The following is a 16,641-nucleotide window of genomic DNA, read 5'->3' as shown; positions in this document are numbered from 1 at the left end:
GGAACCGCTTTTCCCCACGTGGCCCGAGAACCTCCCGGACCCCACTCTGCTCCTGGGGATTCGCCCTTCCCACCAGAGCACTGCCAGGTATGGAGATGTGGAGTTGCAGCCTTTGCGCTCCCCCTGTTTACAGTCTTAATGGAATTTAAACTCTCTCCTTTCTCCCTTTCCAATTTAGTCCCTGCGGCTGTTTCCAATTTTCCACTTTCTCTCCAGCCTCTTTTGGGGAGGGGTGCTTTTCCCGTATTCCCCCTCCCCCACCCCCATTCTCTCTCCGCCCACAAATCACCTCCCTGCCTGTCGTGGCTTCTTGCTCCCCAAGTTTACCTCTCCACTCTCCACGTAGCTGCTGAGCTCTGTGGTTCAGGTTGTGCAGATTGTTGTGTTAATCCTCAGATCAGTTTTCTAGGTGTGCAGGATGGTTTAGTGTTGATCTGGCTGTGTTTCAGAGACACACAAAAAACTTCCATGCTGTTCTGCCATCTTGGCTCCTCTTATTTTTTTATTTTTTTTCAACGTTTTTTTTTTTTTTTTTTTTTTTATTTTTGGGACAGAGAGAGACAGAGTATGAACGGGGGAGGGGCAGAGAGAGAGGGAGACACAGAATCGGAAACAGGCTCCAGGCTCCGAGCCATCAGCCCAGAGCCTGACGCGGGGCTCGAACTCACGGACCGCGAGATCGTGACCTGGCTGAAGTCGGACGCTTAACCGACTGCGCCACCCAGGCGCCCTCCTCTTATTTTTTTAAATGTTTATTTTTGAGAGAGAGACAGAGACAGAGCATGAGCTGGGGAGGAGCAGAGAGCGAGGGAGACACAGAATCTGAAGTAGGCTTCAGGCTCCGAGCTGTCAGCACAGAGCCTGATGTGGGGCTCGAACTCACAAACCGTGAGATCATGACCTGAACTGAAGTCAGATGCTCAACTGACTGAGCCACCCAGGTGCCCCACAGTTTGTCTTTTAGATGTGTGCACCATCGGGCATCGCTTTGGCCGGGTGTATTTGAAATTCTGCATAAAAGCTTTTGTGTTTCACTTCCTCATTTCTGGTCTCAGTCAGTGTTGTAATTTGGGCTCTGTCTTCATTATCCTGTGTAAATACCCTTCATACTTCTGAATGCTTTGTGGTTGTCACAGTCTTTCTTACCACGTGTGTCTGTTCTCCTGGTGATGGGCATCTAGGCTTTCCCGCTCATGCAAGCCTGGCTGATTTTCCTTGTACGTGTTTCCTGGTGGGATTGGTGAGGATTTCTCCAGAATATATATACAGCACTTAGTGTGCTGGATCACAGATATTCAAGCCTGTCTAATTAGTCAGGTTTGGAGAGTTTATACTGTCCCTGGCGATACCACAAGAGTTGCATTTTCCCCCATGTAGAATATCCTCCCCAGATAAAATCTTTGCCCCATGGCATCTCATTGTTGCTTCCACTTTTATTTCTCTAAATACTGGAGATTGGAACCTCCTGTCATGTACTCTCTCATCAGTTTGTTTTCCCTTCCTGTGAAATTGCAAATATCTTCCTCCAGTCTGCCAGCTGTCAGTCTTTTGGTGATATCCTTCAACAGAAACCCTTCTTAAGTTTATCATAAAGTAAAAAAAAAAAAAAAAATTTTTATTAATTCCCCCTCAAAGTTTGTACTGTTGAAGTTCCATCTAAGACATTTCTCCACACCCTGAGGTCACCTATTTAAAATGTTCTTTGGTTTGAATATGAAAGGCATAACTTTAATGTTTCTGGAGCTTGCTTTTGTATGCGGTGTTGAGGCAGAGATTCAACCTTATCTGTGAATAAGTTTATTATACATGTAATAATTGCCAGATATACTAACTATGTATCCAATAATCCATTCTCCCCACCCGCCCCCCCCCCATAGATTTGCGATTCTACCTCTAATACACATCAGATTTCTCTGTCTCGGGACCCCCATCTTTCTTTTCTTCTCTCTCCGTCTCCTACTGTCTATTCTGTTCCATTGGCCTATTTGCTTTGGCATCAGTACCGTGCTGTTTTTACATGGTGATTTTTAAAGATGTCACTGTAACAGGTTGGGTGAGGTACCCTCTCAACCCTCTCCCCTCTCCTTTTGAAGCTCCAAAATTTCCCTAGCTATTTTTGGAATTTTATTCTTACATACACATTTTTAACCAGTTTGTCAAGTTTCTTATAAAGTCCTGCTGTGAGAAAGTCTACCTCGCAGGGTTGGCTGGGCGAATGAATGAGGTAATGGAGAAAAAGGGCTTTGCAAACTGCTTTAAAAAGTCTAGAAAAGTCAGTAGAGTGTTGAGACAGGGCAGGGCTTTCGGGTCAAACATGTATGTTGAAGTTTCTTGGAATTTGGATAAGTTATCTGATTCCTCTGATCCTCCCTGTCTCTGTCTATACGATTGAAGTTGCAATTAACCAGCTCCCAGGCTTGTGGGGTGGGGCAGGTGCAGCGACCACAGCCTGGTGCCTGTACGGTTGGGGGGCTGGGCTGCGGATGGGGAGTATGGTCAGGGAGGGTGGGGGAAGAGGGAGAACCCTGAGCCAGGCCTCACACAAAGGATCAGCGCTGATGTTGACGGGATACAGGCTGCTAGGTTAATGAGATCATTCATCAATATTACATTCAGGCCCATGATGGATTTACCCAGATCCCCTGCTTGAATCTTTTGGGGGAAAGGACATTAATGGTGACATCTGTGGGCACAGGGATGTGTCAGGCTCCCGGAGCAGTGGTGGGAGAGGAGTTGCCTCACTCTCAAACTCTTTTCTGCTTCAACATCCTAAACTCAGCAATGTCTGGTGGGACCTGCTGGGTTATTACTTGTCTGCCCTAGAATCAGCCAGCTCCAGGAGGAGAGTCTGCTATTAAATGCTCCAGCAGCGCTGGTGGGTGGGGGGAGAAAGGTAAAGCGACAAGGGCACCAGGTTTGACCGGGCCTAAACCTGAGCTTTCCACCTAGCGGCCTGCCATGGGACCTTGGGCAAGTCATGTCGCCCTAGCCATTATACCTACTATGTAGGGTGGTTGAGAGGGTCACGTGATGTAACCACTGCCAAGGAATATGATAAATGGTAACACGTCACAGAGATGTAAGGCCTTGGGATCATTTGAACAATTATCACGTGTTGTCTTTCAGGCACCTGTTTCTTTGCAATCTTACTTTCAGTCCTGCTGCTAACAGGGTGCTCTAATGCGTTCCTGGGAAGTATTGTGGATTCTAACTAAACTGCTTGGATGCTCTAACTTAATGGCGTCCACAGGTTGGCACGTGTGTGTGTGTGTGTGTGTGTGTGTGTTTATTGGAGAAGGCAGCCCTGTGGGGGCAGAGGTTATGAGGGATAAGAGAAATTATGGCCAAATCCAAGTGCTTGAGGGACAGTTAGGGTAATTTGGACTTCTCGTTTAAGGAAATGTATAACTGATGTCTACAAATCCAGAGTGATCTCGTGACTAACATTCACCGTGATTAGCAAAAACCCCAGTAACAACAGCAGCGCGTTCCAGATACTTCATCAGTTAGCATCTGCTCCACTACCGTGAATCCCTATCTTCCAGACGAGGAAACTGGGGCTTCCAAAGTTGACGCGGCACAGCGGCCAGGTTGTCGGAACCGGGAATCAAACCCATGTCTGTGTGGCCTCCATGCCCAAGGCTGCTGGCACCTCGGAAAGGCGGTCAGTTCCCTGGGGAGATTCATTTGGGGTTCTTTTCTCTGTCAAGGGCACAGTGCTCCAACCGCGTCCCTTCTGAAAACAGCAATTTCTGGAACTGAAACTTCAATTTTTCAGATTGGGAGGCTGGCACTCGAGCCGAGGCATCACGCTGGAACATGTCACCCCCCCATCACAGTGGTGGACGTGCCTGTCGCACAGAAAGCGGTGAGTGAGGCAGCCAGCTGGAAAATCGGAAACGAAAAACGTGCCTTTGCTTGGCAGACAATTTGTATTTTTTTCGGTTCAGCAGGGCGCGAGCCCTTTCCCAGCAGCTTCCCACTCAACGCCCACTGGAAGGAACCTCTTCTTGACCTTGCAAAGACCCCTCCCTTCATGCCACAGGCTCTGACCCCAGAATAGGATGGGCTAGATTCACTTGGCCTCAAGTTCCTTTTGCTGTTATTACAAATATTTTCATTCTTGCACCACCCAAAAAAACCTGCTTGGCGTTAAAGAAAGAGATTGAAAATCTATAGGTCTTTTTTAAAAATTTATTTTATTTCTTAAAATTTTTTTAAATGTTTATTTTTGAGAGAGAGAGAGAGAGCGCGCAACTGAGCACAAGCAGGAGAGAGGCAGAGAGAGAGAGAGAGGGAGACACAGAATCTGAAGCAGGCTCCAGGCTCCAGACTCGAACCCACGAACCATGAGATCATGATCTGAGCTGACATAGAACACTGAACCAACTGAGCCACCCGGGTGCCCCCCAACATCTATAAGTCTTAAGTGTCAGAAGGCATCTTGGCTTAGTGCCAAGGACAAGGACCGAGGAAGCAAGCAGAGAGTCCCCACCACTCTCTACTACTCCCCAGCTGGGTCATCTGAGGGCGGTTCCTTTCTCCCTCTGAGAAGGACTAACATAACACATGATAGTTGGTGGCACCGCTCACCCCAAATTCCCGGGAGCGCTTTCACATAGAATATTCTGTTCGTGTCTCCTGCGGGAGTTGTGGAGCATAATCTCCTTGTCTCTCAGCATCCTATCTTCATTTATAAAATAAGGATGATAAAGTAATATCTTCTTCATAAGGGTTGTTTTCAGAATCAGATGGGATAATGACCGCACAGAGGTTAACGGTGGCTGGCACCAGCCTAAGAGCTCAGCAGCCTTCATTCTCTCCCCACATTATTTCCCAGGAATTGGAGGAAATGGAGCACAGTCTGGTGCTGGGGAAACCAAGCATAAAGATAAATGATGATATCACACTTTGTGAAACAATATAAAACAGATTACAAAGTGGGGCTTGTCTAAATATTAGGAAAGTGACATAGTCGATGAGTATTACGAGTTCCTAAGAGGGAAGTTGTCTTAGGTGAGGGTCCCCAGAAGCAGAGTCTGAGAGGGGCATTCGTGGGGGTGAAGGAAATGTTCCCGCTAGAGACGGGTAATCGAGTGGGGACAGCAGGGTAGGTGGGGGAAGAAGCCAAATGAGGATGTGCTTTCACGGAAGTCCTAGCCTCAGCCTAATCCTGCTGAGATGCCCTGGGATGCACATCACATCTCTGGGTTTGCCTCAGTTTGCCCCAAGGAGCTTGATATTCCTGCTTGTCAGTCGTTGGCTAGGCTGTGTACGCTCCTGGGCACTTCTGGGTCTATCTGCAGGTCTCTAAAGAGTCTCAAGCATCAGCCATTTAAAAAAAGCAAAAAATACAGAAGTTGGTGAGGGGATGTATGTTCCAAAGTCGGTAGCTTCCAACAGCAATATTTCCCATCCCGTAAGCTCTTTGAGGACTTTGCTGCTCCCCCTCAGGAGGTATAAATAATCTGTTGACTTGAGGCCCTGGTGACAGCCGTGCTGAATAGTTACCACCGGAAGGAATGCTTTGTAGCTTGTGAGGCTGGGCCATGAAAGGTTATACAGTCTCTTCGTGGAGTACTTGCCCTTAGAACCCAGCCACAAGGCTTTGAAGAAGCTCAAATCACATGGAGACCCATGGAAAGAAGAATCAAGAACCCCAGCCGTCAGTCCTGACTTGTGAGAGATGGTGCTAGTTTGCCAGCCTTGCGAGTGAGCCTTCTTGGAAGTAGGTCTTCCAGTTGAGCCCCTGGCCGACTGCTTCCAGGAGCCAAGACAGGCCTCCCTTGCTGTCCTCTGCCCAAGTTGCACAATCATGAGCAAAGTAAATGATTGTTCTTGTTTCTTTAAACTGCTAAGCTTTGTGAGTGACTTGTTTTTGCAGTAGTAACTGGGGCAGGCCTGGTACAAGAAAATGGTGAAACAAATCTGAGAACCTGGGTAAAGCACTAACAGCATAAGAGAGCTGTTGGGGTCATGTTCAGATCCTTTGTAGCATGCCCATCTCCCAGAGTCCATGAGTGTGGTGGTGATTGCCCTCTTTTGGAGAATGGCCCTGGACCTCATGGGATCCACCTCGGCTGGGAAGTACCCTTTTCTCCGGAAGTCCATAGCCGATGGCTTGACCACCATGGGATATCCCTTTATCTCAAGGTGGAACCAACTCCTTGGAGCATCTGTGCTTCTAAGCTCCCCTCAGGATCACACAGAATCTGGGCTCCTCACCATTCCTTGGGTTCTTGGCCCCTGGCTCGCCTTTCTTCTCTTGTTCCTCTTTTCCTGGGAGTGCTCTGTGAATAAATCACTTGTACAAGAATCTCCCAACTCAGGAGACTTGACCTAGGACCGATGACAGTACTTTCTACAGAGTCATTATTATAGGACTAACCTGTAACAAAAATTGTATATTTTGTATGTAGTTGCTATTGCTGCATAGTCTGAGAAGGTGACTTAGCAGGCATGTTATCATTGTATTTAAAATACCCTGAAGGGGTATAGGATGGGGATCTCTTCATAGCTGAGAAAGGACAGCGGTCTTTGGTCCTAATACGGGGCTGGACAATCCTGGATCTAGAGATTCTGGTTCAGCATCATGACTGTGGACTGCACCCCCTCCCCAAGGCCTGTGGACAATTGCACATGCAATTAAAGTGATTTCCAATTCAGCACCACAACCTGTGGAGAGCTCATGCCTCAATTAAAGGGCAATTGTTTCGAGTAAGTCTTGGTTGTAAGGTCTTATGCCATTTTTCACAGATCAAGCCCCTGTCCCTTGACACCATCAGGATATTAGAAAAATCCCAGGGCCTGCCAGGGGATTACTCTGTTTATTAAATTTAGCTTCACAAACAGAGATGCTCTGCACTTTGTATCACCCTTGAGAACTTGAGCGTTAAGGCATTCTATTGGCTTGAAACTCAGCAATTTCACAAGACAATAAAACAATGTATGTTCTTTTCAGTATTTTTTTCCTGTATGCTTTATTTGCTAGGGGAAGTAAAACATAGTGCAATGATACACCATTATGTGCTATGGAAGATCTGTCTGCTGAAATTAAATCTCACCATTACAGGGAGAGTATCCAAATCTGTGGTGTTAGCATTTTTACTTGGTGCATGTCAGTGCCTGAGACCTGATGTGATACTTCATCCCACTGGTGTTGGGCATCCTTCGTTCTCATCTGGAACTTCGCAAATGATGAAATGATGGGAGTGTAGCAGCTTAACATTCAGAGAATCGCAGAATGCAGAATTGGAGGAGACCTCAGAGATAGTTCAGCTTAGATACTTCCTTTTTAGAGGAAATTTAAAGACAGATACCCTGGGAAACAAATATGCTTTTCTTATGGTCACAAGGCTGGTTAGTGAGTCATCAAGCCAGGTATTCTGACTCTGAGTTCCATGAACATTCTGCCCATCATTGCTGTGCTTGTTCTTTGGGGGGGAGTAGCTACACCATGAGGGTTGCCCAGATTCGTTTGTTGTCTAGCTCCTGATGTGGCTGGGCAAACCATACCTTATTCCACAGAGGAGCAAACTGGTTGACTCTTTAAGTCCTAAGGGAGGTGAGGAGCTGGAGCAGCGTGAAAACATGTCTGCCAAGTACTTGCCGTCAGTATTTAATGTCAGACACGAAAGCCGTGGAGAATTTGCTGAAGATGTTGTTCTAAGACGCTGTAATAATACCACAGTAGCATGGTAACGTATGAATCCGTCATCCTTGCAAAATGCCCCTCTGCGCCATTTGAGGTTTTCAAAGTCTTTCCATCTTTAAAAGGCTGTGAGGCATGGCCAATGGACCTTGCAGATCAGAGGTTAGGATTTAGGGTGGACGTGTGTTCTGGTCGTGATGAGATCAGGCCTCAATAGAGTTTCCTAATTTCTGCTGGGGGCATACGGTAACACAGCGGGTTAGCCCGGAGGCTTTGATACCTGGTGTTGGTGAGACCGGGGGCAACTCATTACACCTCTTCAAGCGTCAGTTCCTTATGTGTATACAGAGGATAGTTTTTCAGCGATGCCCATGTCATGCAGTCGTTTTGCAGATTAAATGAGGTCATTGATGTAAAGCACCTGAGGACAGTGCCTCACTTTTTAGCAGCGCTCGCTAAGTGTTGGCTCCTTTTGTCAATAATGAGAGCCTTCGATTAATGACTGTAGGTTGCCTTCAGGCAGAGCAGTGGGCAATGTTCATGTAGTCCTTGGGGCAGCCCTGAGCTGAGGATTATCTCCCTTGCCCTACAGGTAGATACACAATGATGCAGAGAGGTGAATCTCTTCACTCAGGCTTACCAAGTTCATATCTGGAAGTTCCACATCTTGAATCCAAGTTTGTCAGGACCCAAAGCCTAGGCTCCTGTCACTGCATTTCTGGAACAGAGAGACAGCTTGGAGGCTGCTAAATCCAGCATTACTGCAGAATAATGGGTTTATATGGATCACCTCAAAAATAAGTATTACATCAAATTATTTTGAGAAAGAGGACTCACTATAAGTCCTACTGAGGAGACACAATTACCATTAGTGTACTTCTATCTTTATGAGGTTTCAGAGTAAATCAACCTTTGTAAATATGGTACCCTCAGAATTTCCAGTGAGTATCTCCTAGGACTAGCATCCAATAGAATGTTCTTTGAGATACACCAATCAGGGCTTGTGTACTCACTTTGTAGAAGAGGGAAAAGGTCAAGAGAGCTCAGTAGGAGCCATGAGGCGAGTCGTGACTAGACCTCAAGACTCCCAGTCTGTAGGCTCATAATCCATCTACCTCAGGGCCCTGCCATCTTTTATCTTTCCTACCCCTGTGACACTCTTAGCATTTATCAGCGAGATGGCTGTTTCACTGTTAGGACCTCCTCCTCATCAGACGGAGGGTTCCCCCTCCTCCTACACACTCTCCTCCTTCCGTTTTACGACAGCCCCATCTGTTGATGAATCCGTCACCAGAGTGACAGCGTTCTGATGATGTACTCACATAATACATTATCAAAGTGCCAGTCCTGATGGCCCTGTGATGTATGAGGCTGGCGTTTGTCAATGCCCTGCAGTTTTCACAGAACCATTTATCACAACAGTGTCCTCTTTGTGGGGGCTCTCCATGGAGACACTGTCCCGGGGAAATGGGGAGCTGTGGGGGACTGAGTGGCCAGGTGAATGTAACCCCAGGGTGGGGTGCCAGAGAGATGGGAAGAATGCATATATTAATCCTACAGGGGAGAAGAGTGTTCTACGGGCTACCCTGGCTGAGCCTAGTGGTGGTTCCAATGGATTCATTCAAATATATCAAGTCATGTACTCTCCTAGATGTTGAGGATTCCAATCATAATGCTGATAGCAATCAATGTTACTTGAACCTTTCCTATACATTAGACACTGTGGTAAGTGCTTCAGACATGGTGCTGCATTGAGTACCTCCCTAAATTCCTGCTTATAGAATAGCTGCGTGTTTAGAAGAGAAAACAGAGACACCCAGCCGCTGGACATGCGGCATTTCTGCCTTAGACCTGGGTTCAGACCCAACTCCACCACTAATGAGTTGTGGGACAGTGGAAAAGCTAATGAATTTCTCCAGACCTTTTTCCACTGGTCAAATGGTGGTTAAGTACTAAGATCTACCTTTTAGGGTTTGTGAAGATTGGAGGAGACAATGAATGCATTTATACAAAAATGCCTGATGCTGGGTAGTGTGTTAGGCATTAATTTTCTTGGAAGAGGGAAATATATCAGGAACCGTTATTATAAACAGGTTCAGGGGTGCCTGGATGGCTCAGTCGATTGAGCGTCTGACTTCGGCTCAGGTCATGATCTCGCGGTCCATGAGTTCGAGCCCCGCATTGGGCTGTGTGCTGACAGCTCAGAGCCTGGAGGCTGCTTCGGATTCTGTGTCTCCCTCTCTCTCTGCCCCTCCCCCGCTCATGCTCTGTCTCTCTCTGTCAAAAATAAACATTTAAAAAAATCTTAAAAAAAGAAACATGTTCATTAAACTATAACAAAATGCCCAGACCTTAGTTTCTAAATACCGTCCTAAATGCCTGATTCTAAGGCTGGGGTAGAGACAACAGGGATTGACACTGGAACATCTTGGAGTGCTGGAAAGTAACAAGTGCTTAAAAAAAAAAAAAAGCGGGGCGCCTGGGTGGCGCAGTCGGTTAAGCGTCCGACTTCAGCCAGGTCACGATCTCGCAGTCCGGGAGTTCGAGCCCCGCGTTGGGCTCTGGGCTGATGGCTCAGAGCCTGGAGCTTGTTTCCGATTCTGTGTCTCCCTCTCTCTCTGCCCCTCCCCCGTTCATGCTCTGTCTCTCTCTGTCCCAAAAATAAATAAAAAAACATTGAAAAAAAAAAAAAAAAAAAGCAAATGAAAGGAAGAGGGAAGGTCAAAGGGACCTAAGAGCCAACCTAATAGAGCTCGTAGTCACTAAGTTGGAAAATTTTAAGCAATAAGAGAAATAATGATACTATTGGATTATAACCCAAAGAGTAAACGAAATATCCATGAGTCCATACTGCCCTAGTTCAACACGGTCAGTCAGCCTCATGGTGTTCTGGAGGGTCATGCCCTGCGCTGAGGTGCTGTGTAGGTGGATAACACCCATGGCCTCTTCTATCAAGAGCAAGGGCAGAGTTGACACACCGTTGTTTATTTCGCCTTTCACTAAAGCCCCCGAATCTTTTTGCTTTCAAATGGGTCACAGCTCAGAAGCACCTGCTGCCTTTAGAGGAGACCCGGTCTTTAAGAAAGTCTCAGATATCACGTGGCCGCGGTTCACAAGACACTTCTTACCTGGGCAAGGTGGAATGATTGATACCTGATCTGCTGGAGGTCACCAAGCAGCTCAAAGCTAACCTGGATGATTCAGAACTGATCCAGATGTAATAACACCCCAGAGTAGAATCCAGGCTTCCAGTACAGGCTTGCGCTCGGTGTCCGTGAGACCCTGCACAGGTGATCTTATTTGCTGGGGGGTGGGGCGGGGGGGGACCCTGTGGAGCAGTCTTGGGGTGCACATAACATTGAGCCTGAAGTAGGAGTCCTGGGCTCATTGTGGGAGAAAGTTGTATGTTTTGATGTAAAGGAAGCTCTGAAGGGATTTATAGTCACTTTATTTAATGATCCAACTATATACTGAGAATTGACAGGCCTCATCTTGTGCCAGATTCCTTGTCCACTGCAGAATTCTGAGGCTGAATGGCTGACTTCTCTGGAATCTGGGGTGGAGGGTGATCAGTGACCACCCTGCTCACCAAACTAATGCAAAATGAGGCATTCCCCTCTACTCTATTTACTCTCAGTTTGGCCTCCATTCCTTAATTTGTGAAATGAGGTTAATACTAGTATCTTTCTCAGGACTTGAATAGCTGTTTCTCTGAAGAAGATCTACAAATGGCCAAAAAGCACAAGAAAAATGTTTAATGTCATTGGTCATTATGAAAATGCAAATCCAAACCTCAATGAGATACCACTTCACACTAGGATGAATATATGTATACGTATATACACATATATAGCAACATAGAGTGCTCTTAAAAGCGTAGTGCTGGGTATGAAAAGAAAAGGCACAGAATGAAATCCATAGCCCTCTACCACATAGACAGTTTAGCATGGTGGACACAAACCAATGATATGCAGTCAGACTATAGAGCCACAAACGAAAGGAGACACAACTATATATATATGTATATATGTATGTATATAGTTGTGTGTTCTTTCGTTTTTGGCTCTATAGTGTGATTGCATATCATTGGTTTGTGTCCACCGTGCTATATGTATGTGTGTGTGTATATATACATATATATGTATATATGTAAATATACGTATATATATGTATATATATATGTATGTACATATATACATATATACACACACACACATATATATATGTATATGTATATGTATATGTATATGTATATGTATATGACTGAAATATCACTGCTTGGGCATAGCAACATTCTCACAATAGTCTGCAGTAGCCCAAGATGAGGTTGGAGCTCCGGTAGCATGCAGATGAATGGAGTGAAGCGAATAAAGCACTGTGGCTGTCCGTGCACGGGCAGTTTGCAGATGCTCCCTGCACCTGTTCATGCCTGGGCCTGCATTTATCTATGGCTACATATAAACCATTGATAAAGGTTGGAGAGTGGTTAATGGTATCCAGTGATGGTTGGAGGGACTGCAGTTAAGGTGATGGGATAATAATTAGCTAACATTTATGGGTAGTTTATAAAGTGTCTGGAACCGTTCTTTATGTATATATACTATTCCTTCTGATTATGTCAATGAGCCAGTGAGAGAAGCGGTAGGGCCTGTCAAACCCAAAGTCAGTGTGACGACCAAAACAAGGCTTGGAAGCGTTGACTGGTAGCTGAGCGTTGGTGGCTGAGCTGGGACCAGAACTGGATTTTCTGTGCCCCAGCCCATCTCCACCATGGCCCTGCAAGCCATGGATTGACACGATCAGTGCTGCCAGCTATAGTAATGAGCCCTCCTTGCAAAGCTTTGTGTCTGTTCGGATTCAAGGGAAAGACGAACCTCATCTTGTTCAGGTTTTCCAGGGTTTGTAATGGCTGCTCTGGGCACCTTTGAGAATTACTAAGCTGAATCGTCAGGCTGGCAAACCTACGCCATTTGGTCGCCTCCGAAATGGGGGCAGAGGACAGTGCTGAGGGGACAATTTTAGAGCTTCCAGAAAAACAAAAAGAACAGTTCCCAGAAGAACGCGGGGGCTCTCTTTGTCACAACGGGGCTGCCCGAAAGACCCCGCATTGCTATGGAAACGGCGCATTTCTTTCTTTATGGAGCAGGCACTTAAAACTCCCAGAATGTGTCATGGAATAAGTTACTGCTGTCCCGAGGCTGCCAAAGATGCACACCCTCATTAGGGGAGCCGTGTGACAGTTTGGGGCTTATAATGAACGATTTGCAGCCTCAGAGGTTCATCTGAGCTTACCCTGTTGGGATCACACCCTCTTGGTTTTGGGTTCTAAAGGGGGCCCCTTCCTCAAAATGTCCACAGACCAAAGACCCATCAGCTTTTGCACTGAAGCAAGACGGTCAGGTGATGTAATTATGGTGCCTGCACATCTAATTTACATGCAACTAGTGAACAAATTCTGCCATTTCCATAAAGACACTCCTGCTGAAATGGAGCGTTTTATCACCTCCTTTTCACCTGGAGCCCTTAATTGGGTAGCTCTGCTCCCCTCAAAATTTTATTTACCTGGTAATATGCAGATGTTAGTTGGCCAGCTTTGAAATAGAGAGGAATTACAAAGGAGAGGAAATAGACCACACAGGTGTGTCTTCTCCTTCAACTGACTCAGCCCTGACTGCACACCTCCCTGGGTGTCCTGGAGATCTTTTACAAAATCTTACGAAATCTCTTGTGTTTCCTGTTGACTGACAGTGTCCTGATAGTGCTTTTGAGAAAGATGAGCTTGTTTTGGGAAACAGACAATTAGATTGTGCGGGGAGGGAGGTGGAAAGCAAGGAGGCAAGACAATAAAGCTCAGGGAACACCTGGACCATTATCATTATGTCCTGGATAACCATGAAGGATTTGTCATTGAGGAGGAGATGACCGTTGATGCTCAACGTTTGATGAACACAGGGTGCAGGGTGCAGCAAGGGAAGACTTCTCTGGCCATAAAAAAATAGCTGCCTTAATGAAAATAACACTCAGCCCCTCAAAGGATGACAATATAACATCTCCCTTGGGGGTTTTCACTAAGTAGGGGACAGTGTAGCAAAATGGTTATGAGCTTGGCTCTGGAGTTGACTCTGAACACCTGGGTTCCGTTCTCTGCCTGGCTTCGTCGGTGTTTTTGAGTGCCTTGTGTGACAGGCACCATCCTTGATGTTGCTATGACCTTGAGTAAGTTATTTAGCCTTTCTAAACCCCAGTTTCCTAATTTGTCAAGTAGGAATTGCAGTTCAACCTTCCACAATGGCTTATTGTGATGGTTAAATGGATGAATGTATGCAAAGCATTTATAGCACTGTAAATAGTAAATGTTCACCATTGCGTTTAATACTGCTCTTATCACAGTGTTCGGTTTGGGACAGAAGTAGGGGCTCACTTATTCTCTTTTAAAAGAGAACAGTGGCTCAGCAGTGACAAAAGAACACCTTTCTTTTATGACCTCTCATATGACTGGGGCCAGGTCGGAATATCCAATGAAGTTCTACAAAAGACTGTGCAATGCCAAGACAGAAATAAGTAGATAACAACAACAATATAACAACAGCAATGACACCAGAAAACCTAGGTTTTGAGATGTGGTTTAAACTCTCGTTACGTTTTACAAACTGTAGCTCCTAGATGACCTCTGATGTGGCACAAATGGTGATGATGATGGTGATGATGATGATGATGGTGGTGTTGATGATGGTGGTGATCATGATGGTGTTGGTGGTGATGATAATGGTGGTGATGCCAATGATAATCGCTGGGATGATGATGACGGTTACAGAGGCAGCAATCACCATAGCTACCATTTATTGACTGGTTACTACATACTGTGTTAATAGCTTTGCTTTCTATCTCATTTAACTTTCACAACACTGTAATTTAGGTGCTGTACATATTTTCATTTCATAGGTGAGGAGATTGAAGTTTAGTTGCAGTTGTCTCCCACCACCAAGGGCTCAAGTTCCAGTTATCTAGAGATCTAGAAGTGGAGCAAGCCCAGAGGAAGGATGGAGAACATTCACCCCTTGCCCCCATCCCCAGCTATGTATTGCCTCCTGAAAGAGGTTAAATTCCTGAAGGCGAACATCCTCGCATACATTTGCAGGGATCCTGCCACCAGGGAGAGCCACCTTTTCCTGGGGAGGCCACTTTCACATATAAAATATTATCACGGGACAGAGTAAACTCCAGAATGCATCCACACAGGAGGAAGGGTGGCTGTGTCATAGCATCTGATGAAGGTTTCCATGGAGTGGGAGGGATTCACTAGCCATCGAAAACCAGGTGATTCCTTGCTTTCCCTCGTTTGGGCACCATGGCAGTCTTTTGACATTCAATACATAGGTGTTATAAGCTCGTTGTATACTGGGGAAACTTGAAAGTCTAAAACAGTTAAATGACCTTGTCAATGTCATTGAGCAAGTTGGTGAATCCAAGTGATGTCTCTGGATTTTCAGTCCCTTGGACCACACAGCCTCTCCTGGGGAGGTTCTGTGTAGTAAACCCAGATGGAACTTTTGCTTGGACGAGGTCACTGGTAATACAAAGAATTGAAAATGCATTGAATGCAGATTCTGCCACTTCCTCACTGTAACCTTAGGCAGCTCATTTAACTGCTTTGACCTCAGTTTTGTCATCTCTGTAATGGAGCATAATGTCTCATTATATAATGGTTTATATAATAGGAATGAAAAAATGATGGAGAAAGTACTTTCAAGCTGCCTTTTTCTGAACAAAGTATTTCAAATAATTTTACTAAAGATGGGCCCCTGTGTATTCCCCCTCCCACCTCCACTCCCATTCTACTCTGCACCCAACTCCGAGACCTGGAGGCTGACTGCAGGGGTTATATTAACTGACTGGCTCCCTTGGCCTCTAGCTTCTAATTGGGCTTGACCAATGGGAGGCAATGGAAGGAGAGCTGAGAGCTGGAAGGGAGTAGGCTTGGGGTGTTTATTCCCTGCCAAGTTCTCTGCCTGCCGGGACACTGTGAGTTGGCATTGTTCCCCTAATGAAGGCCACAGGTCCTATGAGGCAACCCTGTTAGACCCTCCCTCACTTGCTTCTTTAGAATTAAGGCTAGTATTGTCTACTTCTGTAGCTACCCCAGGCTACCGGACTCTGCTTTACTGGTTTCCATAAATCCTACTCCTTCTTCTGTAACTATATATTCATTAAACATTATCTAGTTTGTGATGTCTGCTTGGGATCCTGCCTGATGCTGGCCCTTTGAGATAATTGGGGCAATTACTCTAAGCCCCAGTTTTCCGATGAGACCCCAAAGTAACAACTGGCACCCCCAGAGGTAAAGAAACTTGCTCAAAGTCACCTCACAAATCAGATTCTTAATACTGACCAGAGTCTCCTGATTCCAAGGCCAGATTTCTCGTTTCCGTCCAGAGTATCGAACCTCCTTCCAATAGGAAGGAACCCCATGAAGCTTGGGGAATTTATAAAGGAAAGAAGGGAACTGATTACAAGGCCCCGGATGTCTCTTTGATGAACAAAGGTATGATGACTGGACCATATGTAAGATTAGAACTCGGACCCACAACCTGCAGCAACCAGCCTGGGAAGCCAAATGATAGCTTCTTCAGCCATTGGCTCACAATGGCCAGGATTTTATCAATTACTGATGGTTTCCCTAATTTTTGTTCTTATTTCCAACTTAGGACAAACTGGAAAAGTCAAATCTGCCCCCTAACCAGTCATACAGGATGTCCTCCTTCTGGTTAGCTTGTCTCTAGATTCTCCATGCCAACAGTCTCCATACCCAAAGGCTTCCCTATTCTCCACAATAAAGCTTTTCCGGTTCCTCTGCCTGCCTTTGAGTCTCTGCCAGATGTAAGGGATGCTGGCTGGCTCCTTTGTTATATAGTAGGCTCTAACTAAAGAGTGTTTTTTTTCTCATTCTCATTTAGATGGTCTTCATTTATTTTCATGCTGCACTTCATCCC

The sequence above is a fragment of the Lynx canadensis genome, chromosome E3, assembly GCF_007474595.2.
Source record: "Lynx canadensis isolate LIC74 chromosome E3, mLynCan4.pri.v2, whole genome shotgun sequence".
Lineage (NCBI taxonomy): Eukaryota > Metazoa > Chordata > Mammalia > Carnivora > Felidae > Lynx > Lynx canadensis.
The sequence above is the reverse complement of the archived record's forward strand: the minus strand, read 5'-3'. Positions refer to the sequence as shown.